Source organism: Hyperolius riggenbachi, chromosome 2, assembly GCF_040937935.1.
Source record: "Hyperolius riggenbachi isolate aHypRig1 chromosome 2, aHypRig1.pri, whole genome shotgun sequence".
Lineage (NCBI taxonomy): Eukaryota > Metazoa > Chordata > Amphibia > Anura > Hyperoliidae > Hyperolius > Hyperolius riggenbachi.
In genome coordinates this window covers 456,285,321-456,311,365 of record NC_090647.1, presented here as the reverse complement: position 1 = coordinate 456,311,365, position 26,045 = coordinate 456,285,321, and positions in this window count along the sequence as shown.

Genomic DNA, 26,045 nt, shown 5'->3' with positions numbered 1-26,045 from the left:
GGTGTGAGGTCCGTGGTCTCTACACCCTGGAACTAGTCTGGAGTATAATATGATGGTACACAGTATCCCTAGTCTTGGGTGTGAGGTCCGTGGTCTCGACACCCTGGAACTAGTCTGAAGTATAACAGAATAATAACACAAAGTCCCTAATCTTGGGTGTGAGGTCCGTGGTCTCGACACACTGGAACTAGTCTGAAGTATAACAGAATGATAACACAAAGTCCCTAATCTTGGGTGTGAGGTCTGTGGTCTCGACACCCTGGAACTAGTCTGAAGTATAACACGATACACAAAGTCCCTAATCTTGGGTGTGAGGTCCGTGGTCTCGACACCCTGGAACTAGCCTGAAGTATAACACAATGATAAACAGAAGTAATCTGGCTCAGTGTGAATTCCCAGGTCCTCCTGGTTCTAACACACTGTAGGATCTGACTAAGATCTGAGTGCTTCCACGTAAGTGGACAACCTGAGACTGACCAGCAGTGACTATATATAGAGCAGCGCTCTCCGGCGCCACCCATCAGTGATTGACCAATAGTCACTTGCTCTGAGGTCAGCTGACCAACCTGGTCAGCTGATCCCTCCTCGGCTGTCATAAAGGTTCTGCCTCTAAGTGCGCGCGTGTTTCTCAATCTCTGTGAACTAACATCTGTGCAAACCGCCGCGCTGGACGCGGAATCAGCCGCCTTGCTGTCAGTACACGCAGCGGCTTTTCCGCGTTCCATTACAGTACCCCCCCCCCCCCCCCCCCCCGAGGAGTGGACTCCGGACACTTCCCACCAGGCTTTCCAGGGTGCAAGTCATGGAATTCCTTCTTCAATTCCTCTGTGTGCATACGACAGTCTGGCACCCAAGTTCTCTCCTCTATGCCATATCCTTTCCAGTGAACCAAATACTGCACGGAGTTCTGCACAAGCCGTGAGTCCAGAATCTTTTCAATTTCATACTCAGGTTGGTCATCAATCAACACGGGGGGGGCGGAATCCACGTGTACCGCCGGCTTGAGCAAGGACACATGGAATGATCTCACACCTCGCATGCTGGCAGAGGTGACAATATTGATTTTTCTGGCCACTGGAAAAGGACCCACAAATCTATGGCCTAGTTTGGGTGACAGTTGCTTTAGAGCCAAATGTCGTGTGGACACCCAGACCAAATCCCCTGGAAAAAATTCCCATTCTATGGAACGTCTCCTGTCAGCCTGTTTCTTCTGGTTCTGAAAAGCCCTCCCCAAATTTCCTTTAACCATTCCCCAAATCTGTTTTAAGGACTTCTGCCAATTCTCCAGGGCTGGAAACGGAGTAGAAGCAACTGGTAATGGGGAAAACTTAGGTGACCTTCCCGTCACCACCTGAAATGGGGAAAATCCTGAAGAGGAACTTTTCAGATTGTTGTGTGCAAATTCTGCAAACGGCAAGAATTTTACCCAGTCGGTTTGTGCATCTGCAACATAACATCTCAGAAACTGTTCCAGGGACTGATTGACTCTTTCGGTCTGGCCATTGGTCTGTGGGTGGTAGCCTGATGAAAAAGAAAGATTCATGTCTAACTGATGGCAGAGTGCCCTCCAAAACTTAGATACAAATTGGACTCCCCGATCTGACACTATATTTTCCGGAATGCCATGCAGCCGGAAAATGTGCTGGAAGAAGAGATCAGCCAATTCCTGGGCCAAGGGGAGTCCTTTCAGGGGGACAAAATGAGCCAACTTACTGAATCGATCGACTACCACCCAAATGACCGTCATGCCCTCAGACCTGGGGAGTTCGCCCACAAAATCCATGGACAAATGGGTCCAAGGTTCACTCGGAACTGGTAAAGGCTGCAATGTTCCAACAGGTGCCTGACGGGAGGGTTTGCTCCTAGCACACACTGCACACTCTCTTACATACTCCTTACAGTCTGTTGCCAATGACGGCCACCAAGCACATCTAGCAATTAGATCCTGAGTTCTGGTGGCCCCCGGATGCCCAGCATTCTTGTGGGAATGAAACAGCTACAACAGTTGTAGGCGAAAAGGCAATGGTACAAACATGACCCCCTCAGGCTTCCCCTCTGGAACATCCTGTTAAAATGGATTTAGAGTGACAGTCCAGTCTTTCCAGGTCTTAGTGGCTGCCAGGACCACCTTCTGAGGTATAATAGTTTCAGGGTCTGAGGGCTGTGCTGTCTCAGGCTCAAAACACCTGGATAAGGCATCAGCCTTGATGTTCTTACTACCAGGGGTATACGTGATTACAAATCTGAATCTTGAGAAAAATAACGACCACCGGGCCTGTCGGGGGCTAAGTCTCTTAGCGCCCTCAATGTACTCCAAATTTTTGTGGTCAGTGTAAACAGTAATGGTGTGTTCTGCCCCTTCTAGCCAATGTCGCCATTCCTCAAAGGCCAACTTGATGGCTAGAAGTTCCCGATTGCCTATATCATAGTTTTTCTGTGCGGGTGAAAACCTACGGGAAAAATAGGCACAAGGATGCAGTTTTCCCTGTAAACCAGAACGCTGCGACAGCACCGCCCCTACCCCTACCTCTGAGGCATCTACCTCTACGATAAAGGGAAAGGTGACGTCTACATGTCTCAATATGGGTGCAGAACAGAACAATTTCTTCAGAGTGGATAAAGCAGCATGGGCCTCTGGGGACCAGTGGTGAGTATCTGCCCCTTTCTTGGTGAGACTGCTGATAGGCGAGATCACCGTAGAGTACCCTTTTATGAACCTCCTGTAGTAGTTGGCGAACCCCAGGAATCTCTGGAGAGCTTTCAGTCCTATAGGCTGAGGCCATTCCAAGACAGCTGAAACCTTTCCAGGGTCCATAGAGAGGCCAGAGGTCGAGATTATATACCCCAGAAAGGCGACAGAGGTCACTTCGAAAATGCATTTTTCCAATTTAGCATACAGCATGTTCTGTCTCAACTTCTGTAACACAAACCCAACATGTTTCCTGTGTTCTGAGAGGTTGGATGAGAAAATCAGTATATCGTCTAAGTACACCAAGACGAATTTGCCCAACACCTCTCTGAACACCTCGTTAATCAGCTCTTGGAACACGGCCGGGGGCGTTACACAACCCGAAGGGCATCACTAGGTACTCGTAATGCTCGTCGGGTGTGTTAAAGGCCGTCTTCCATTCATCACTGTCCCTGATACGCACAAGGTTGTATGCACCCCTCAAATCCAGCTTCGAGAAAATCTTAGCATTGGTGACCTGGGTAAACAAATCGTCAATTAAAGGCAAAGGGTAACGATTTTTTTACTGTAATCTTATTTAAGCCCCAATAATCAATGCATGGACGGAGGCCTCCATTCTTCTTTTTCACAAAAAAGAATCCTGCCACTGCTGGTGACCGAGAGGAACGAATAAAGCCTTTAGCTAAGTTTTCTCGGATGTATTCTTGCATAGCTAATTTCTCTGGCCCAGATAAATTATAGAGATGACCTCTAGGGGGCATACAACCAGACCTGAGATCAATGGGACAATCAAAAGGACGGTGAGGAGGAAGTTTATCTGCTGACTTGGGGCTAAACACGTCCGCAAATTCTGCATACTGGCTTGGCAAACCTTCCACCTGAATCTTGGTGTTACCCAAGGTTACCTTCGCTAAACAATGATGATGACAATGGGTAGACCAGCTCGTTAGCTGACCTGAAGCCCAATTGATCTGAGGAGAGTGAAGTTGTAACCATGGCATACCAAGAATGATCGTGGAAGTCGTCATCCGTAAGACCAGAAACTGTAGATTCTCTTTATGTAACACCCCCACCGTAACCCTTAACTCTGGGGTCTGAGACAGAGGGTATTTACTCTGCAGAGGAGAGTCGTCCACTGCAGTGACCAGAATCCGTTGATTCAAAGGGGAAATAGGAATCCCCAATTTCTTAGCAAATTCGTAATCCATAAAATTGGCTGCTGAGCCAGAGTCGATGAAGGCCTCAGTGGCCTCTGTTTGATCTTCCCAAGATATAGTACAAGGGAGGAGCAAACGTTTATCGTCTAGAGGTAAAGACTGCGCGCCTAGGGTATTACCTCCAACTACACCTAGGCGGCAGCGTTTCCTGACTTCTAGGGACAATGCTGCACCCTGTGACCCTCCTCTGCACAGTATAGACAGAGCTGTTCTGTTTTTCTGCGATTCTGCTCCACCCGGGACAATTTTGACTGACCAATCTGCATTGGTTCTGGTGGAGGTGAAACGGGTGGAGGAGAGGCGTAGGAAACATATCTCACATTGTTCCTACTCCGAGTCTGTTTTTGGTAACGTAGGCAACGATCAACCCTGACTGCCAATGAAATGGCCTCATCAACAGACTTCGGCTCAGGATGACCCAGCATTAGGTCAGATACCGCATCTGACAACCCTGACAAGAAACAGTCCAGAAGTGCGAATGACCCCCATCTAGCCAAAACTGCCCATTTTCTGAACTCGGCTGCATAAACTTCAACCGGATCTCTGCCCTGCCGCAAAGTCTTGAGCTTCCACTCAGCGGTAGAGGCAATGTCCGGATCATCATAAATTATAGCCATAGCTTTAAAAAATTCCTCAACCGAGGCTAGGGCCTCATTCCCTGTCTGGAGACTATATGCCCAGGTCTGGGAATCCCCTGACAACAGAGTCTTAATGAACGTAATTCGCTGTGCCACGGTTTCCAATGAATTAGGTCTCAACTCAAAGTACAAGAACACTCGATTTATAAAGTTCTGAAAGTCAGATCTGTGACCAGAAAACTTTTTGGGCACAGGCATACGTAAGTCTGTACCTGGAGGAGATCGCACTATATTCACAGCCGTCTGTAAGACTTGTGCAGACCCAGACAAAGCGTTGATCTGGGTCTGATGACTGTCCAGCACTTGGATGAAATTTTCCACCGAGGTGGTGAGTGCATCCAGACGGCTGTTAAGTGTGTCCATTTGGTTTTGGTCTGCCATTCTGTAAGGATCGGTGTCAGCACACAGAGAGAATCTGATTATTGGTGATCTGCAGTATCACCAAGAATACAGATATATACCTGATTATTGATGATCTGCAGAATCACCGATAGTCCAAGTATAACTAACCTCTGGACACCTATATAATGTGAGTGTTTGGTGCAACAGTAATGACTTTGAGTAAGACCACCCGAGGAGCAGGTGGTCTTTGGCAGTATGGGCGATACTGCCTTCTGAGAAGTGCAAAAACCTTCCAGCAGCCTGAGACCTCCAAAGGGGTGGAGTCCCAGGCTGAAAGTAGGAAGGACCTGTGACTGAGTGACACCTGGAGGTGGATGTCACTAGCAGGTCTGGAGACTATCTCTTAAGGAGAGAGATAGCTCTCAACGTCGTGCAAGCCAGGTCGGCAACACACGGACAGACAAGGTACAGAGACAGAAGGCTGATTCGGTATCCAAAGGCAGGCAGGGTTGGCAACAGATAATCAGATATGCGTAGGTACCGAATCAGAAAGCAGAGGGATAGTCAGAAAAGCAGTAGGTCATAACAGATATCAAACAATGCCTAGTCTTGGGTGTGAGGTCCGTGGTCTCTACACCCTGGAACTAGTCTGGAGTATAATATGATGGTACACAGTATCCCTAGTCTTGGGTGTGAGGTCCTTGGTCTCAAAACCCTGGAACTAGTCTGAAGTATAACAGAATGATAACACAAAGTCCCTAATCTTGGCTGTGAGGTCCGTGATCTCGACACCCTGGAACTAGTCTGAAGTATAACAGAATGATAACACAAAGTCCCTAATCTTGGGTGTGAGGTCTGTGGTCTCGACACCCTGGAACTAGTCTGAAGTATAACACAATGATACACAAAGTCCCTAATCTTGGGTGTGAGGTCCGTGGTCTCGACACCCTGGAACTAGTCTGCAGTATAACACAATGATAAACAGAAGTAATCTGGCTCCGTGTGAATTCCCAGGTCCTCCTGGTTCTAACACACTGTAGGATCTGACTAAGGTCTGAGTGCTTCCACGTAAGTGTTCGCAACGGCAGACAACCTGAGACTGACCAGCAGTGACTATATATAGAGCAGCGCTCTCCGGCGCCACCCATCAGTGATTGACCAATAGTCACTTGCTCTGTGGTCAGCTGACCAACCTGGTCAGCTGATCCCTCCTCGGCTGTCATAAAGGTTCTGCCTCTCAGCGCGCGCACGCGTATTTCTCAATCTGTGTGAACTAACAGACCCAGCCACACCAGACGCACGCTGCTGCGTGCAAACTGCCGCGCTGGACGCGGAATCAGCTGCCTTGCTGTCAGTACACGCGACGGCTTTTCCGCATTCCATAACACCCTGGTGGTGCCTAACCCTAAGACCCCCCTTGGTGGTGCCTAACCCTAACCCCCCTTGGTGGTGCCTAACCCTAAGACCCTGGTGATTACTATGACCTAACGTATTCCTACTCTCACACAGAACCCTCCCCTGGTGGTGCTTTATCCTAAGAACCCCCTAGAGGTGCCTAACCCTAAGACCCCCCCCCCCCCCCCAGATTCATTCAAGTCCAACACCAATTACCCTGATTTCAATAAAGTGCAAGTACCCCACATCTATCTGTTGACATCATCATCACACAAACTTGTACTATGTCTGCTGGCACTGGCACCAGATCGTGCTTCAGTGCGGCCGGTGGCGTGGTGACTGAGAAGCGCTCTCGTCTGTCCACCCAGTCTGTGGACAGACTGACGTTCCTCAAAATAAATCAGCCTTGGGTGGTTGGTGAATTCCTGGCCCCTGTTGTTGGCAAGAGGGGGGAATGAAGTGGCTGGAAATCACAATGCCTGCCTTACCACCCTTTACCACCACAACCTCCAGGCTCCGTCATAAATCATCATAAGCCTGGTTAAAAAAATTTTTTACTAAGCCGTGGTACCACCAAGTGCCATGGTGAACTATCTAAGCACAATTGCTGTGTAATTTTTTTGGAGGTGTCTGTGCTGTCCCAGTTGTGGTGAGGCCCCAACTGCGGCAGTACAACCGCTTGCTGGAACCTCTCAAAAAATGTTTACTGAGCCGTGGTACCAACAAGTGCCATGGTGAACTATCTAAACACAATTGCTGTGTATTATGGTAGAGAACAGAATAATACTGATTGTATCCACCTTTGGTGGAGGGGGATACCCCTTCTTGTTTTTCAAGCCTACAGAGAGCGACTTCTTATTCCTGAGTGAGGACAGGCTAATCTCCTCACCTGCCTACACAGTGGTTGCCTGGAGGTAACCCTGGTTTGTGAGTATACAATTTATACTCTTTCTAATTATCCAATTACCTTGACATACTACACCATATCGGGCTCTCGGTTCTCTCTTCTTCACAATTGCTGTGTAATTTTTTTGGAGGTGTATGTGCTGTCCCAGTTGTGGGGAGGCCCCAACTGCGGCACTACGACCACTTCCAGGAACTTCTCCTAATTTTTTACTAAGCCGTGGTACCAACACTAGGTGCCATAGTGAACTATCTAAACACAATTGCTGTGTAATTTTTTTGGAGGTGTCTGAGCTGAAAACTGTCATGTCCCAGATGTGCGGTTGGACTTTGGACACAATGTGGGCTGTACGACCGCTGTCTGGAACCTACTCCTGATGTTAATTTACAGCCATTTTTATTACACATAATAAATTAGTGTTTCCCTTTAAAAAAACATGATGCCACATGCATCATTTACCTCAAAAAACATTTTGGAAGCTATTTATAGGCCACTCCCGGTTTTTCTATCCGAATATCCGAATCCGCCCGGATAGCCCGGGTAATACGTTCGGATATCTGCATGTACGCGGATATCAGAACGTTCTGAACTGGGTATTCGATCCGGATATTTGGGTATCCGGATCAATTCGGATTTTGAAAAGAGGTATCCGAGCACCCCTGTGGGCTACAAAGGGGGGCTCTTTTGTAGTTAAATCAAAAACCTTGTAGCCGAATGAAAAATATGGGCTATAAAGGGGGGCCCTTTTGTAGCCGAATCGGAAACCTTGTAGCCGAAAGAAAACTCGGGAGCCCTTTTCACCACCTTGTAGCCCATATTTGGGTTGACACTAGAATAGTGCAATTCACATGAAGCTTGGTGTGATGGGTTCTGCTTCTTAATTGTGCTCCCATCAACAGGATTTAGGTCCTCTTGCTTTTCTTTTATAGCAAACAATTTATATAATTTTCTTTATAATAAATATTACATATTTTATTTATTATCCATTAAGCACAGTATGCAGTCATGTCACTAACTGTCCATCATAGGGAGCTCACATCTAATAACTATCATAGTCATGGTCTAATGTTTATACCAATAATGGGCCCAATCCAATGTACTTTTTCTCCTAAGTTTTCTCCTAGGTAAGATGTCCACTATATCATCAATAAAGTTCCTTTTATGCCCTCAGCAAGCAAGAAAATACTCAGAATATTTGTGGCAGTACTTTTTCAACTACTTTGTGGTTCTTTTTCAATTGCAGAGTTTTAAAAAGTTATTTTAAACAGAAGAGGAATTATCTCCTAAGAGAAAACATGAATTGATTTGGGCCAAATGTCTGTACCACACTCTAAAGTCGATTGAAAATAAGTTACGGTATATCAGTATGTTCCCAAAGAAGACCCTCATGAACACTTCGAAAATATACAAACTCTATGCAGATATGTAACGATTGCAGAATCGTCTCCGTGGTCAGCGCACCAGGCGTGCGCTGACGCGGCGGATTTCCTCCACAAGCGTATAATTTGAGGACACCCAGGCTAGGTGCTATGCACCTGCAGAGGGAAATTCCTGTCGGCAGGTGGAGCTGTGGAGTGCAGAGGAACAGCTCCTCTGCCCTACCACACACGCCAGACAGGAATTGTACGAAGGGAAGAAACGCAATCGCAAGAGAAGCGATTGAGAGTGAGCACAGAGACAGATTGTGTGTGTGTGCATAAAACTAGTCGCCAACCCGCGACTGTGCACACACCACAGCAGATAAGAAGCAGGAACGCGATCGCGAGAGGTGCGATCGCCAGACGTGACACAAGGCTACAGCAAGGCGGAGCATGAGAGTAGCAAAGGCACAGCAAATCATACAATGAGGAGATATGGAAAATAACAAACGCTAGCTAACCGCGAACACTGCACTAATTCGCAACAGTGCACGCGGTTATGCGCAGTCTCCACGTGATAAGCACAATAGAGACAAGCACGCCTAACTAACCATCGACAGACAAACATGAAACAGAGGACGCGAATGCTTGTTTAACGGTTACCTCACCGAGCCTCCAGCAAGCGTCCGTAGCAGACAAGACAGACACACGAAAACAGGGACAATCGAGAGACAGTATCCACAGCACCAGCGAGAAGTGAGTGAGATCCAGGTACAGAGTAGCAGAACAGAAGGATCCACAGCACTAGCGAAAAGTGGCCAGCGCGATCCCAGGAGACAGAACAGAAGGATCCACAGCTCCAGCGAAAAGTGGCTAGCGCGATCCCAGGAGACAGAACAGAAGGATCCACAGCGCTAGCGAAAAGTGGCTAGCGCGATCCCAGGAGACAGAACAGAAGAGATAGCTGGTAGCAACCGCTGCACCAGCTATACTCCAAGAACAGAGATCAGAACCATTTCCTGTCGACCACCGCTGGGACAGGACAACAGCAACAGAACAAACAAACAGATAAACAATCCTAACTGCACTTAGGGAATCTGCTTAGCACAGTTTCCAGGAATTACTCTAAGCTGATCTTCAAACCAAGAGCATGGCTGACACTCTCTAGGAGTGTGTACTACAAACCCTGAAGGAATGACCAGCAAAGGACTCTGGGTAATCCCAACCTTTATACTGCCAGTCATCACAGGAGGCAGGTAGGGGATTTGCATAACGAATGTATGCAAATTCCTCAGCAGCAAGCTGCAGAACTGACAAAAGGTCTCTCTTAAAGAGACCTGCAGAATGCAGACGTGAACAGTGGTCAAAACGCTGCCTGTCTGCACAGGCAGCTGAGCAGATTCTCACAAGATAGTGTCCTAGCAGCAGAGATTTGAACCTGTGGTAGTGTTGCAAGGGCAATGTGCTATGCACTACACCAACATGCTGCTGCTGTTTATGCAATATCACGTATACTATACAAAGCAAACAGCTGTGCTACCTAATGTGTCTAATTGTATTGTACTAACAGTGCTTGTAAATTTATTGGTAGATTTGGTGCTAATCTGTGTGAGATTACATAATATGGCTGCTTCCTCTCATTTTCTGTAATTCCCAACAGATGGGTGTCACAAAACAAGATGGACAATCTGGCTGCATGCAGAAGAGTATCAGTCTGTGAATTGTGGCATCTGCCATAGGCAATGACAGATCTCACTGCAAGGCTCAGGAACCTGCAGATAGTTACCTGGCACACCATTCAGCTAATAAGCTGCAGGTGTAGCAGTCTACCCTGGGAACTGTGTGCCTGTTGTGTGTGTGATGTAATAAGTAGATTGTGCAAGGATTCCAGCTCACAGGATTTCCTGGGAGATCTCAGAAACATATGGGAGCAATTAGGCTGCTACAAAAGTGTTACACAACACATTAAAGGGTGCCAAATTGTACGCAAAATTTGTTTCTGCGTGTGTGAGCGTATATCCATGTAGATTTTGAAAGAGTCTCCATCTAGTGGTAACTGGTGGTGTTTCAAACTTAAGTGTTCTGTCCCTCAAATCAACATATTTTCTTGTCCCTCCTTGAGTCCTCCCAATAATGATATTAATTATATTGTTGTGGTTAACATGTTGCTGTGGTTTTGTGAATGTGATTATCAACACTAGCTACAGACTGACTAAAACTTTGTACACATGTGCGCGGCGGTCCCCAAACCCATTGCTGCATTTGAGAATCATCTTGTCTGGCCAAGGCCATTGTTTAACTTTTTATCCCTCCCACTTCGTGCCACTCCTCCCTCCTCCATAGCAACATAATGCAATGCTAACCTGCAGGCTAGTGACGGGTCTATTCAGAACTTAGCCCCGAATTGGGATTGAGTCCTGATGCCTGTGAGCAACAGTGATTGTGCTTGTGTATGCCCTTTTAGCAGCTAAAGATGTAAAGGCTAATATAGAACCTTCGCCACAACAATTAGAACAGGGACAGTAACTAAATTAGAAATGACTTCATCAGGGGTGTTTCTAGCCTTTTTTTCACTCCAGGCAAGAAGTCCTGTGTCACCCTTACCCCCTCCCCCCTCCCCCCCTTCCTCCTGAAAAAAAAATCTACCACTAGAAAATATAATCTATGTGCTGTATAGGGTGGCTTCATAATACAGGAAGTCCCTGAGATAAAAACAACAGACCGATCCTGTTGAATTTCGTTGCACACCCCATTCTTGCACTACCCCACATTAGTGTGAATATGCAGAGTTTAGTGCAGCAGAAACTGTGCTCTTACCTCTCTGCTGGAGTCCAGTGCTGTGCTTCCGCCTGTCCACTCACCACTCGCCCCAGTGCCCAGCATTTCCTGCGTGATTACATGCTACATGAGGATTACATGCTACATGAGGAGAGCCAGCACTAGAGGGAGCAAATAACAGACAGGATGGTTGCACAGGCACAGTACTGGAGTCCAGAGGGGAGGTTAGCGCACAGCTTCTGCTGTGCTACACTCCGCTTTTACACATTGGACTGGGGGAGAGCAGGTGGGATGGGAACAGTTAGTGGGACAAGGGGACAGAGGGAGGCAGGGTCGGACTGGGATACTGGGGGCCCACCAAAGAAATTTCAACCTGGGGCCCACACATCGCATAATTGCGGTGAAAAAAGGGCATTAAGGTGGCCATGGTCATGATGTATTATGGACAGGGCCAAATGTACATGATCTTAGCAGCATTGTAATTCAGAGACACTGCTGCCCAGCAAAACTTTGCATAGAGTCCCCTCCTTCAATATAAAGTAATGTCCTAGTTACCATACATATGACATTGATTAGACTGTGAGCTACTCTGGTGACAGTCAGTGACATGACTATGTACTCTGTACAGTGCTGCAGAAGATGTCAGTGCTATATAAATACATAATAATAATAATAATAATAATAATATGGTAGGATAGCTACGCCACTGCTCTCAGCATGAGTGATTACAGCACTGAGAGGGGAATTTCTGTGCTGCAGGCAGCGATTGGAGATCTGTCACACGAGGAGGGGGCCCACCAGAGACCTGGAGGTGGGGCCCACCGAGGGAAAAAACTGTACTACTGTGGCCCAGTCCGACCCTGGAGGGAGGCACAACGGTGGACAGAAGGAGGCACAGTGGGAGCCGTATCATCCACCAGGCATCTTAGGCACGTGTCTAGGGCTTGGAGAGAGTCTAGGGGCCCGGTTTATGCTAACCTCCAACAAATCTTGCCAAAAAAGGTAGGTAGCCATCAAGTATCGGACCAAAGTCAATGCTTGCCTAGGGCACCATTTCACTTTAATCCATTTCTGGGGCACAGGGGGACTGAATGTGGCACAAGGGGACAGAAGTAGGTACAAACACCCGTGGGATCATGGCTTCATTCGGGAGGCGTAGCTTATGTCAGGATGGGGCTTACTGCATGGGGTGGGCTCAGTCAGGGGCACGGTGCCCCCCCAGGACCGCTAGGCAGCTATCCAAAGAGCGGCTAGCGTCAGTGCGTCATGCGTATTACGTCACTCCGGAGCTAACGGAGTGACGTAATACGCATGACGCACTGACTCTAGCCGCTCTTTGGATAGCTGCCTAGCGAGGATTTTGCAGAGGATCTGGCGAGGTAATGGAGGAAGCATTGGGTTCCTAGCAGCCCTACGGGACCTGACTCCACCCACCTAGAGTGTATGCCAGCGCTTTGCGCTCAGTGCTGTCTGAATTGATTTTAATTTTTTTATCAATAAACGCAGTATCACACTATTGGAAGCGGGTCTTCCTGTGTGTTTTTTCTCCCCTGCAAGCCATCACCATCCTAGCCTAAAGGATACGAGGATTCACTTTCGGCCAGACCATCAAGGAGGCAGTAAGCTCGTGAGGCGACGGGGGGCCATACACCCCGAAGGCGCTGACTGGTCTTTAATAGACCACAACATCTGGTGAGTGCTTTCTTGAAGGAGGGTTTGGTAGAGGTAGAATTTTATGTCACAGAATGCAACCTATTGATTACTACTTATTCAACTGGCTACAACCCAAAGACTGTGTTGCTGCACATGACAGAGAAACTTTTATGATCTTTTATGGACTTTGATCATTTGATCAATTTAATTGAGTGTCATTAAGAGCGAGCGCATATTTTTTAATTTTATTATCTCAAGTGTCTGGCAGAGTTCTCTGCGACTTTGAAAGTCGTGGAGCTCAATGGCTAATTTGCATAGATAACAACTGGAGTTTCTTAGCTCTTCCTTTACTGGAAACAATATTAGACTTGTGTCTCTGCTCCTAATGTTTTATTTCTTAGCTGTACTACACATACAAATCATTAGATCATAATTTTTTTTTCGCTTATAATTTTTTTTTCGCTTCAGTGTCTCTTTAAGTTTCACTTAATCACTTTACTACTGAGGGGTTTTTCTCCTTATGTACCAGAGCAATTTTCAAATTTCAGACTTCAATTTTTTGCCATTAATTAGGCTTTCTTTGGGTGGTACATTTCGCTAAAAATTATTTTATTTTAAATGCATTTCAATGGGAATAATAAAAAAATGGAAAATAATTGCTGCTTCTGTGGATAAAACCCACACATTTGAATTGCTCAGTTGTCCCAGTTATTAGAACATTTACATTATGTCCCTGGTACGCTATATAGCGACAATATTTTATTTGGAAATAAAGGTATATATTTTCTGTTTTGGGTCTGTCACAAATTGCAAGCCCTTATTTGCAAAAACAAATAGTAATATATACATATAAATAGGCACGCACAGCAGGTGATAAGGGTGGCAGCTGTATATCTATGCCCCTGGGCAGGAACTGAAGTCCTAAGGGGCGTAGATATACTGCTGCAAACAACATAACTGGCTACAGGGCTACTGAAATGAGAGAGATATGGCGGCAATAATGATTTCCTTTTAAATAATGCACGTTGCCTGGCTGTCCTGCTGATTTACTGCCTCTAATACCTTTAGCCATAGACCCTGAACAAGCATGCAGATCAGATTTGCTGCATTGTTTCAGATGGGCGATTCAGAAAATACTGATGCATGAAAAATGAGCAAAATTACAGGAAACAATCTTTTTTTCAGGAGAAAAATACACATATTTACATAGATCTGTACATCGGTCCTGAAAGAGGGACAAATATCACTTCACAATCAGTACATGTAAGAAATAGGGAAAGAAAGCAGCGCATAGGGGACACAGATGCATGTCATGGACAAGGGGACATGCCTCTGTGTTCCCTCTGCCCCCCTCCTGTGCCACCTTGGGTACACTTTAAGTGTAATGATCAAGGCACAGCTGGGATTATTCCTATAAGTCTGGATTCTCTTCTTACTCTATACTGTAGTGAATGGTACACCCCTCCAATTTTGACTGGCTAATCATTGCTCCTTCCGCGTAGTATGATAGTTTTCCCACACAATCTGTATTCAGAATCTGCTGGCCCTTAAACTACATGGAGGTGGTAAAATTGTGCAATCAAAATTGAATATGTGTATGTACCCTTAAAGGACACCCGAAGGGACATGTGACATGATGAGATAGACATGTGTATGTACAGTGCCTAGCACACAAATAACTATGCTGTGTTCCTTTTTTCTTTCTCTGCCTGAAAGAGTTAAATATCAGGTATGTAAGTGGCTGACTCAGTCCTGACTCAGACAGGAAGTGACTACAGTGTGACAGTCACTGATAAGACATTCCCCATTTTACCTCTTTCTTGCTCTCAGAAGCCATTTTCTGCTAGGAAAGTGTTTTATAGTTGTAATTTCTTATCAGTGAGGGTCGCACTGTAGTCACTTCCTGTCTGAGTCAGGACTGAGTCAGCCACTTACATACCTGATATTTAACTCTTTCAGACAGAAAAAGAAAAAAAGGAACAAAGCATAGTTATTTGTGTGCTATGCACTGTACATACATGTCTATCTCATCATGTCACATGTCACTTTGGGTATCCTTTAAGGCATCTCTCATGCAACAAGAATTCCTCCAAATATTTGGTCTCAGCATATTCATAATATGATTTGGTAAACTATACTCATATTTTGACACAGAGCCATACCCAAGTTTCAAAGACAAACAAACAGTGAATACATTTTTCATTAATATAAAACTAGGCTGCAACGATTTGATAGCTCATTTTGCAGATAACATTTGTATGCATATGTATATCCAATTAGCACAATTAATTTGCAGTAATGGTGTTGGGAGCTGGAGATTTCATGGTGTATTATATATTCTGTAAGTTCTTTGTAGGTAGCAGAGCTGCGTAATGTATCAGCATGGGAGTTCATCTAAAATGACAGCAGCAATATGTAAACATCTAAAACAGGAAACACTATCATTTGTACACGTCTCTCTCTGCATCCGCAACAGACGTGATAATAAAAATATACATATTTATAAATCAGTACAGCTTTCTGTAATGAAGGCAAGACGCTCCGCTACTCAAACGATATTCCTTATCAATGCCCGACTCCACGCACACTGCTAAATATACCATCTGACAGCTGAAGGAGCACAGCGCCCAGATGTTACCTGCTTGTGTCAAATGAGGTTCCTGCAGCTAAAAATCCTGCTTCCAGTGTATGGTTATGTGCCGGAAGCAGGACAACTGAAGGCTAATATTGCATGCTGCCTCAGTTTGGCTAGGCATCCCTGCATGCAACTGTTTTGTCAGCCGATGGCAAAGGCAATTAAAGGGCTAGTACTCCTAAGGTATGTGATAACTCCAAACCATAACAGCAAAAAAAGTTTTGAAAGTTTTCAATGCAGGATTAGCATCTTTATAACTTAATACACTCAGACCAGTTACCGTTGCAATTAGATTTTTATGGTGACAATCTTGGTTTTAACAATTTCTCATCCATTTTCACATTAACCCCCCCGGAACTTTTTATGGTGTGCTGGAGAGGATGTGGATGATTGTGAAAATACAAAAATACAGAGCAAGGAGGCATCCTGGCATGGCGGTGCCAGTGCCAGCTCACATGTAATAGCTCCACTCCCTTGCATGCGCAACAGTTTCATAATTACGCAGCACAGCCTGGTGCTGGAAAGGATCAGGTGCCGAAACTTTGATCCACATAGGGTGATGCCCTGCCAGATCCTGTAACAAGCCCAAATGCATCCCCGTAATATTCTCCATATGTGGCTCATCGGCGGAGGTTGGGGCCGGCAGCAATCAAAGTGTTGGACTCATCAGGAGAGGCTGACGCACAGCACCACCTAGCAGCAGCTATTTTTCCTATGTCAGACTATATCTGACATTGGGCCTATACTGGAAAAGGTCCATGTCGGACTTAGTCCATCATAGGATTGGAAAGGGTTGATAGTCCTGTTCAACTTGCATGAATTCCGCTCAATATAGAGTGGGAAAAAAAGTTGAGTTTATTATCATATTTCCCGCTCACAGAGGTAAGGTACTGGGATAGCCTTTGAGATGCAAATAATTACCAGTCGGTAAGTTCCTTGTTCCGCCCAAATAGTGGTCTTATGCAGTGTTCACTTTATAAAGGTGTATAATTGCACCCCATTCTTACCAGTTTTCCATCATTTGGCAAACCCTGTGGTGTCAGGGACAATGGCTATCATTCTCCATTGCAGGTCCTTATTCCTATTTTTACCTAATGATACCAGAGCGGTGTTCATTCAATGTGCAGAACTCCTGAATTTCACAGTGACTAATGTGACTTTATCATTGTAAACGACTCAATGGTTACCTAGCACCGTGTGAGAGAACTTGATGTTTCTCATTTATTGAATACTTACATAAGGTTGGCACATATTTATAACTTTCCTTTTATTGTGTTGTTCTGAAAACATCTACAGAAAGCAGAGCAATCAATTATGATTCAAGGCCAAAGATTATCTGAGGCAAAGCACTCCCACTGTATGCTATACCAAATAAAAGCATTTTTTTATAAACTCAAATGGCTTAAAGTAACCTTGTTACAAACAAGCAATTGTAATTACCAATATTTTAATTGTTATTATTTTAATCTCCTTTTTGAAGCTGCTTCCCTCATCTTCCTAATATTGCTGTTTCCCCAGTAATGTCATTGTATTGTACTTTCATTTTTCTGCTCCGCGTTAGATCGGAGACCCTTAATGGGCAAAGCCATTTTCATAGCAGCAGAAGGACAAATCAACAATCATTCATTTTAGAGGTAGAAAGGTGTTAAAAGGGAACTTCAGCCTAAACAAACATACTGTCATCAAGTTACATTCGTTATGTTAATTAGAATAGATAGGTAATATAATCTCTTACCCACCCTGTTTTAAAAGAACAGGCAAATGTTTGTGATTCATGGGGGCTGCCATCTTTGTCATGGGGGCAGCCATCTTTTTGGTTGAAAGGAGGTGACAAGGAGCAGGAGACACAGTTCCAACTGTCCTGTGTCCTGATAACCCCCCCCCCCCCCCCCCCCCCCCGCTAGGCTTCACATGTCAAATTCAAAATGTAAAAAAAAATTGCACCAAAACAGCAGAACGAGAACGACAAAATCAGAAATCCCATCATGCTTTGCACAGCATCAGGGGGAAAAAGCCCGGGCAGTTTTCTTCTGTGCAGCTAAAAATGAAGCTTGTATAAGAGAAACAAAGTTCTGATGCTGTGAAACTGTTAAAGAAACTCCAAGCCTTTTCAGTGCTGCTGAGTCGATTTTTAGTCCGGAGGTTCACTTTAAGATCAGGATTTACCTGATGAAGGACTGATGCCTGAAACAATGTGATAACTTTCCATGCATCTGGGGTTGTGTCCTAATTGAAGAGTGAATAGAGATTAAGGTTGTCTTTAAAGCAAACCTGAGCCAGGGGCGTTGCTAGCCCCAAAGATCAGTGGCACGTTCCTTGGATCTATTCTGGAGTGCCCCAGATGTCCCCCAGGCAGAGTCAGCTGTGGTGCATCAATGGTGGGCATCAGAGTTATACTGGGTGCTGTGATGCCTCTATGTGGACATACTGTGTGCTGTGGTGCAGAGCCAGGACAAGGTCCTTCAGCACCCAAGGCTGAGACTGCAAAGTGCGCCCCTCCATCCCTCCCACCCCAGCCGTCACACACTAACTGCTATTAGACTAAGAGGCTCCCCAGGGCCCCCAACATCCCCAACACCTTAATCAATATCTAGTGATCTGGTTTGCAGTCACTGCTATGTATGTCCTTTTCTTATTTCTTTGTGCTTCAAACACAATTGGGAATGACAGCTGAATGAATTGTGCACCCCCTCCTACACTGCGCCCTGAGGCTGGAGCCTCTTCAGCCTCTGCCTCGGCCCGGCCCTCCTGTGGTGCCATGCTGGGCGCTGTGATGCCTTTATGGGGGCATGCAGGCAGCTGTGGTTCTTCTATGGGGGCATGCTGGAAGTTGTGGTGTTTCAATGGGGGGCTCTTTAACCACCCCTGTAGATGACTAACCCTTAAAAGTCCCCGCCCACTGCACTTATTTCTGGAGGGGGGAACGGGGCCTGAGGTGAGGGGAGGGAGTTGTGTCCCCCTCCCCGCCACTGTGTGCCTGCTACTCCCCCCTCCAGGCTACTTATACTGGGGCACCTATAGACCTGGATACCTATATGAGGTTACCTATATCTAGCTAACCTATACTGGAGGAACCTATAACTTGCTATTTATATTGAGGGCACCTATAGACCTAGCTACCTATACTGTGGGCACCTATAGCTAGCTAACATATACTAGAGGCACCTATAGCTGGCTAGCCTAAACTGGAGGCAACTATAACTGGCTACATATACTGGGGGAACCTATAGCTGGCTACCTACACCGGGGACACCTATAGATAGCTAACCTATACTGGAAGCACCTATAACTTGCTATCTATACTGGGGGCACCTATAATTTGCTATCTATACTGGGGGCACCAATAACTGGCTCTCTATACTGGGGGCACCTATAACTAACTATCTCTATACTGGGGGCACCTATAGCTAGCTAATTTATACTAGAGTCATCTATAACTTGCTATCTATACTGGGGGGCCCTATATTTGGCTATCTATAATCAGGGCCCCTATAACTGGCCATACTGGGGGCACCTATAACTGGCTACCTATACTGGGGGCACCTATAACTGGCTACCTATACTGGGGCCACCTATAACTAGCTACCTATACCTGACTAACCTATGCTGGAGGTAGTGTTGGGCGAACACCTGGATGTTCGGGTTCGGGCCGAACAGGCCGAACATGGGCCAGATGTTCGGCATGTTCGGCCCGAACGCCGAACTCAATGGAAGTCAATGGGACCCCCGAACATGCCCATTTTGGGGGCCCTATGGGGTCGCAGGCATAAGGGGGGAGCATGCCCCGATTGCGGGGGGGTCGGAAATTCCCCCCACCCCCTCCGCTAGCGCTCCCACCTCTGCCCGCTTCCCCATAAAAAAAGTTTGAGGCAAGTTAAATAGTACTTGGTGGCTGGCCTGGCACTGGCAGTGGAGTGAGGAGGAGGAGGAGTCCGAGTAGCAGAGTGACGCGTTGAGGCCGGGCAGCGGGCGGTTCAGCGGTAGTACCCTTGTGGTACTTCCGCCCTTTCTCTGACCTCACGTCCTCTACGTGATGACGCATACGAGGGTACGCGTGACGCGTACCCTCGTATGCAGAGGACGTGAGGTCAGAGAAAGGGTGGAAGTACCACAAGGGTACTACCGCTGAACCGCCCGCTGCCTGGCCTCAACGCGTCACTCTGCTACTCGGACTCCTCCTCCTCCTCACTCCACTGCCAGCGCCAGCCACCAAGTACTATTTAACTTGCCTTAAACTTTTGTATGGGGAAGCGGGCAGAGGGGGGAGCGCTAGCGGAGGGGGTGGGGGGAATTTCCGACCCCCCCCCCCCCGCGATCGGGGCATGCTCCCCCCTTATGCCTGCGACCCCATAGGGGGGCCGTATTGCGGCATGTTCGGGCGAACAGGGCCCTGTTCGGCCGAACAGGGGCCCTGTTCGGCCCTGTTCGGCGGCCATTCAGTAGTTCGGGACGAACCCGAACTTAAAAGGCCGAACACCATCAGGTGTTCGGCCGAACTCGAACATCACCCGAACAGGGTGATGTTCTGCAGAACCCGAACAGTGGCGAACGCTGTTCGCCCAACACTAGCTGGAGGCAGCTATAATTTGCTATCTATACTGGGGGCAGCTATAGCTAGCTAACCTATACTGGGGGCACCTATAACTGGCTATCTATACTAGGAGCACCTATAGCTGGCTATCTATACTAGGGGCATGTATAACTTGCTACCTATACTGGGCACCTATCGCTGGCTAACAATTCTGGGGGCACCTATTGCTGGCTATCTATACTGGGGGCATCTATACCTGGCTACCTATACTGTAAGTTGTCTATTTTTATATCCTGCCTGGCCTGCCTTTCCAATTTCTATTTGTTTTTTTTGTTTTTGTTTTTTTTTGGGGGGGGGGGGGATCCAAAGGTTAGCAGGGGGACCCAGTGATTTCTAGTTAAGCCCTGTAAGCACTCCTTCAAAATGGTGAGTATAACACCCTACCAGTCAACTCCATCCACTATCCACAGCCATGCGCATATAACTGTTGGCGGCTGCAGAATACCCCAGCTGTCACATGCACATCACCAGTAAAAATGGACTCCAGTGGCTCTTCCTTTTCCTTGATAAAAGAGTCTTCCGTGGCTCTGAAATGTTAGATATATAATAAATTACTGCCTGAACAAGGAGTGCTTGCTGTTACCTTATATATCTTATATTATTATAGTGGAAAATAATGTTTAGCATTTTTATATGATTATAGAGGCGCCAACCACTACACAGTTTACAGCGGTGACAGGAAATTTGGGCGCATGAGGCAAGTGGACTAAAAGGGCGCTGCCATTCACTCCATAATAAATATCGTTTGAGGGGCGCCGAACAGGAAAAAATGGTGCCCGGAGATTATTAATGTTTTCAAACTGCACTTGTGATGATTTAAGTTTACAAAATGCGCCCGTGACAAATAAGGCTTATAAAATACTAAACATATTTATCGTGTTTATCTAAAATATTATTTACAATGTTATCCCTTACTGTTTGTAAAACATTATTATTCACATAATAAAGCGATCAGTACGTAAATTGTAATATATTTTTTCAGTCGCTATTTGGAAAACATTATTATCCACACAATAAATCAATCTCTAAGGGGGGTTTTAGGGTTAGGCACCACCAGGGGGGGATTTCGTGTTAGGCACCACCAGGGGAGATTTAGGGTTAGGCACCACCAGGGGGGTCTTAGGTTAGCCACCACCAGGGGAGATTTAGGGTTAGGCACCACCAGGGGGTCTTAGGGTTAGGCACCACCAGGGGGTCTAAGGGTTAGGGATAGGTAGAGGGAGGGTTCTGTGTGAGAATAGGGTTAGGTTTAGTTATAGTAAAATGTTAGTAATATTTACTAATGTTTTACAACAGTTATTACGAACGTACTTAAATATTTGTTTCATCGTTATAAACAACATTTTCAGATCTTATTACATGAAGAAACGATAAATGAAGGTTATACACAATATTATACAATTATAACGATTATACATATATTATCGTTTTTTAACAAACATAATTATAAGTTTCACTTTTAAAACAGGGAAGATTATCGTTTTCACAATTTGCGATTTCATACACATTATTAAATGTTTTTTAATTTGTAAAACATTATTGTAAACGAAATACAACACAATCTTTTTATAAACGCTATTACCGCTTATCGTTTACACCACGTGCCCTTTTTCCCAACGCCCTTTTTGCATGTACGCGTTTGCAGCACCCATACTGAAGGTAATACTGCTGCAAGGAAGTGCCAAATCTTAACTACTTTTTCACTGTGGTAACAGGCGCCCATACCACAGTGAGACCCCAGCTGTTCAGGCATGATACTAGAAAAAGTGGGCCAGATCCACCTGAAGTGTTTTTTAAATTGTTTAATTAAACATGCCCCAACCCCAAGGAGCTTGTTGAAAATAATTCCAAACTGCCTTACTTTTATGTCACTAGGAACTAAAGTTCTGGAGGTAGCCCTCATTAAAAGCCCTTATCCAGCCTATCCATTAGACAGGAAATTCAGCTTTACTCCAGACGCTAAATCCTACCTCTCCCATCCACACTCCCAGCAACAGGGATCCTGCTAATCTTCACTTAGGGCTGGTGCACACAGAGCGGGTTTTTTGGCGTTTTTACAGCCACTTGCGGCTGCGGATACGCTTGGTTAATGTATCTCAATGGGGTGGTTCACACCAGAGCGGGAGGCGTTTTGCTGAAACGCATACTCCCGGGGTGAGGCATTTTTTGGATTGCGGAGGCGTTTCTGCCTCCAATGTAAAGTATAGGAAAAACGCAAACCGCTCTGAAAAACGGCAGTTCAAAGCGGTTTTGCAGGCGTGTTTTTGTTACAGAAGCTGTTCAGTAACAGCTTTAGTGTAACAATATATGAAATATGGTACACTGAAATCCGCAGCAGCAATCCGTAAAACGCTAGCAAAACGCCTCATAAAAATAAAAAAAAGCGGTTCAAAATCTGCTAGCATTTTGCAGATCTGCTAGCGGGTTTTGGTGTGCCCCAGGCCTGAGAGAGAACAAGAAGTTGGTCATTGATCCACATCATTAGGTGGGTGTGGTTTGGAGGGGTAAGATTCAGTTTCCGGGGTAAAGCCAAACTTCCTGCCTGGTATATGGGTCAGCTGGGGATATTTCATGTGGGATACAGGCAGAACTGTGATACTTATGGGCAAAAACTAAGGCTGGATGCACACCTAACCTTTACAACATTGCAAACGTTCTGCTACAATTGCATTTCACTGCGTGTGCATTTTTGCCTGCAATGTACAGTTTGTGAAATCTGTTTGTATACATTTTAACATTGTTTTTGAAAAAAAATTCTGAATGCAAACACAAAGACATAAAAGCAAATAAACACTAAAAAATTGCAGAATGGCAAGCAGCCAATAGCAATACATTTGGCTGCGATATAACCACGTGTTCACCCAGCCTAAAGTGATTGAGTACAGCTTTATAGGGAATGTTTCATGAAATAGATTTTTTTTTTTAAAAACTATGTAAAGTAAAGCCCTGAACAATAATGCAATATACTGGCATCATTGAATTTTCTCCATTTTATAATACCAATACCTACTCTTCAGTGTACAAACTACAAGATTTGGCTTTTATCTTTTCCATTAGTGCCTGTGACTGTGTACAGGGAGTGCAGAATTAGTAGGCAAGTTGTATTTTTGAGGAATAATTTTATTATTGAACAACAACCATGTTCTCAATGAACCCCAAAAACCCATTAATATCAAAGCTGAATATTTTTGAAAGTAGTTTTTAGTTTGTTTTTAGTTTTAGCCATTTTAGGGGGATATCTGTGTGTGCAGGTGACTATTACTGTGCATAATTATTAGGCAACTTAACAAAAAACAAATATATACCCATTTCAATTCCCGTATTTATTTTTACCAGTGAAACCAATATAACATCTCAACATTCACAAATATACATTTCTGACATTCAAAAACAAAACAAAAACAAATCAGTGACCAATATAGCCACCTTTCTTTGCAAGGATACTCAAAAGCCTGCCATCCATGGATTCTGACAGTGTTTTGATCTGTTCACCATCAACATTGCGTGCAGCAGCATCCACAGCCTCCCAGACACTGTTCAGAGAGGTGTACTGTTTTCCCTCCTTGTAAATCTCACATTTTATGATGGACCACAGGTTCTCAATGGGGTTCAGATCTGGTGAACAAGGAGGCCATGTCATTAGTTTTTCTTCTTTTATACCCTTTCTTGCCAGCCACGCTGTGGAGTACTTGGACGCGTGTGATGGAGCATTGTCCTGCATGAAAATCATGTTTTTCTTGAAGGATGCAGACTTCTTCCTGTACCACTGCTTGAAGAAGGTGTCTTCCAGAAACTAGCAGTAGGACTGGGAGTTGAGCTTGACTCCATCCTCAACCCGAAAAGGCCCCACAAGCTCATCTTTGATGATACCAGCCCAAACCAGTACTCCACCTCCACCTTGCTGGCGTCTGAGTCGGAGTGGAGCTCTCTGCCCTTTACCAATCCAGCCATGGGCCCATCAAGACTCACTCTCTTTCATCAGTCCATAAAACCTTAGAAAAATCAGTCTTGAGATATTTCTTGGCCCAGTCTTGACGTTTCAGCTAGGGATGAGCGTAATGACCTAATTACGAATTTCCGAAATTTCGCGAAATTACTACAATTACGATTTTAGCAGTAATCGAAATTTCGTAATTTTCGCAAATTACGCAAATTTTCGTAATTACGATTACGAAATTTAGTATTTTAAAGTTTGCAAAGGTTTCTATCCCTCTAGATGCCTTCGTAATCGAAATTTCACTCCCGTAATGACGAATTTCGTGTCTCCAACCGAAATTTTACTGTTTCAGGTTTGTAAGGGTTTCTATCCCTCTAGATGCCTAAAATGAATAGCACAGCCAGCCTCCTCCTCCTCCTCCTCCTCCTCCTCCTCCTCCTCCTCCTCCTCCTCCTCCTCCTCCTCCTCCTCCCTCTCTCTCTCTCTCTCTCTCTCTCTCTCTCCAGAGATCTGTAGTACTTCAAAACCATACTCACATTCATGACATGTCCAGGGATCAAACCCAGGCCAACCACATGGAAGACAGCTATGCTCACCACCATACCACCAAACACACACTAAATAGACTGCTAACCTAAATCTTACTTGTAGACAGTCATATGAGACACATGCTGGGTGCAGGGCTTTGTGATTGGACCATGCGATAGAGTGAGGTGCAAAAATGAAATCATGCCTAGCAGAGGATGGTTTCACAGTGCTAAATGCTAGGCTGGCTGTGGTGCAATTGGTTAGTGTGTCTGGCTGGTAACAGCAAGGTTACAGGTTCGATTCCATCCAGGCATGTCTTTTCCTTTTGCGTTCAACAGTTGTCCAAACAGAGCCAACAGAGCCCCAGATAGCCATGTAGAGTTAGGTCACAGCTAGCCTGGCTGTGGTGCAATTGGTTAGTGCGTCTGGCTGGTAACAGCAAGGTTACAGGTTCGATTCCATCCAGGCATGTCTTTTCCTTTTGCGTTCAACAGTTGTCCAAACAGAGCCAACAGAGCCCCAGATAGCCATGTAGAGTTAGGTCACAGCTAGCCTGGCTGTGGTGCAATTGGTTAGTGTGTCTGGCTGGTAACAGCAAGGTTTGATTCCATCCAGGCATGTCTTTTCCTTTTGCGTGCGCGCGCTGCGCCATTGAACCCCATGGGGTATTTTGCATGCGTAAAACTTTACGCATGCAAAACTTTGTGCTCGGTGTTTGGACAACTGTTGAACTCAAAAGGAAAAGACATGCCTGGATGGAATCGAACCTGTAACCTTGCTGTTACCAGCCAGACACACTAACCAATTGCACCACAGCCAGGCTAGCTGTGACCTAACTCTACATGGCTATCTGGGGCTCTGTTGGCTCTGTTTGGACAACTGTTGAACGCAAAAGGAAAAGACATGCCTGGATGGAATCGAACCTGTAACCTTGCTGTTACCAGCCAGACACACTAACCAATTGCACCACAGCCAGGCTAGCTGTGACCTAACTCTACATGGCTATCTGGGGCTCTGTTGGCTCTGTTTGGACAACTGTTGAACGCAAAAGGAAAAGACATGCCTGGATGGAATCGAACCTGTAACCTTGCTGTTACCAGCCAGACGCACTAACCAATTGCACCACAGCCAGCCTAGCATTTAGCATTGTGAAACCATCCTCTGCTAGGCATGATTTCATTTTTGCACCTCACTCTATCGCATGGTCCATGGTCCAATCACAAAGCCCTGCACCCAGCATGTGTCTCATATGACTGTCTACAAGTAAGATTTAGGTTAGCAGTCTATTTAGTGTGTGTTTGGTGGTATGGTGGTGAGCATAGCTGTCTTCCATGTGGTTGGCCTGGGTTTGATCCCTGGACATGTCATGAATGTGAGTAT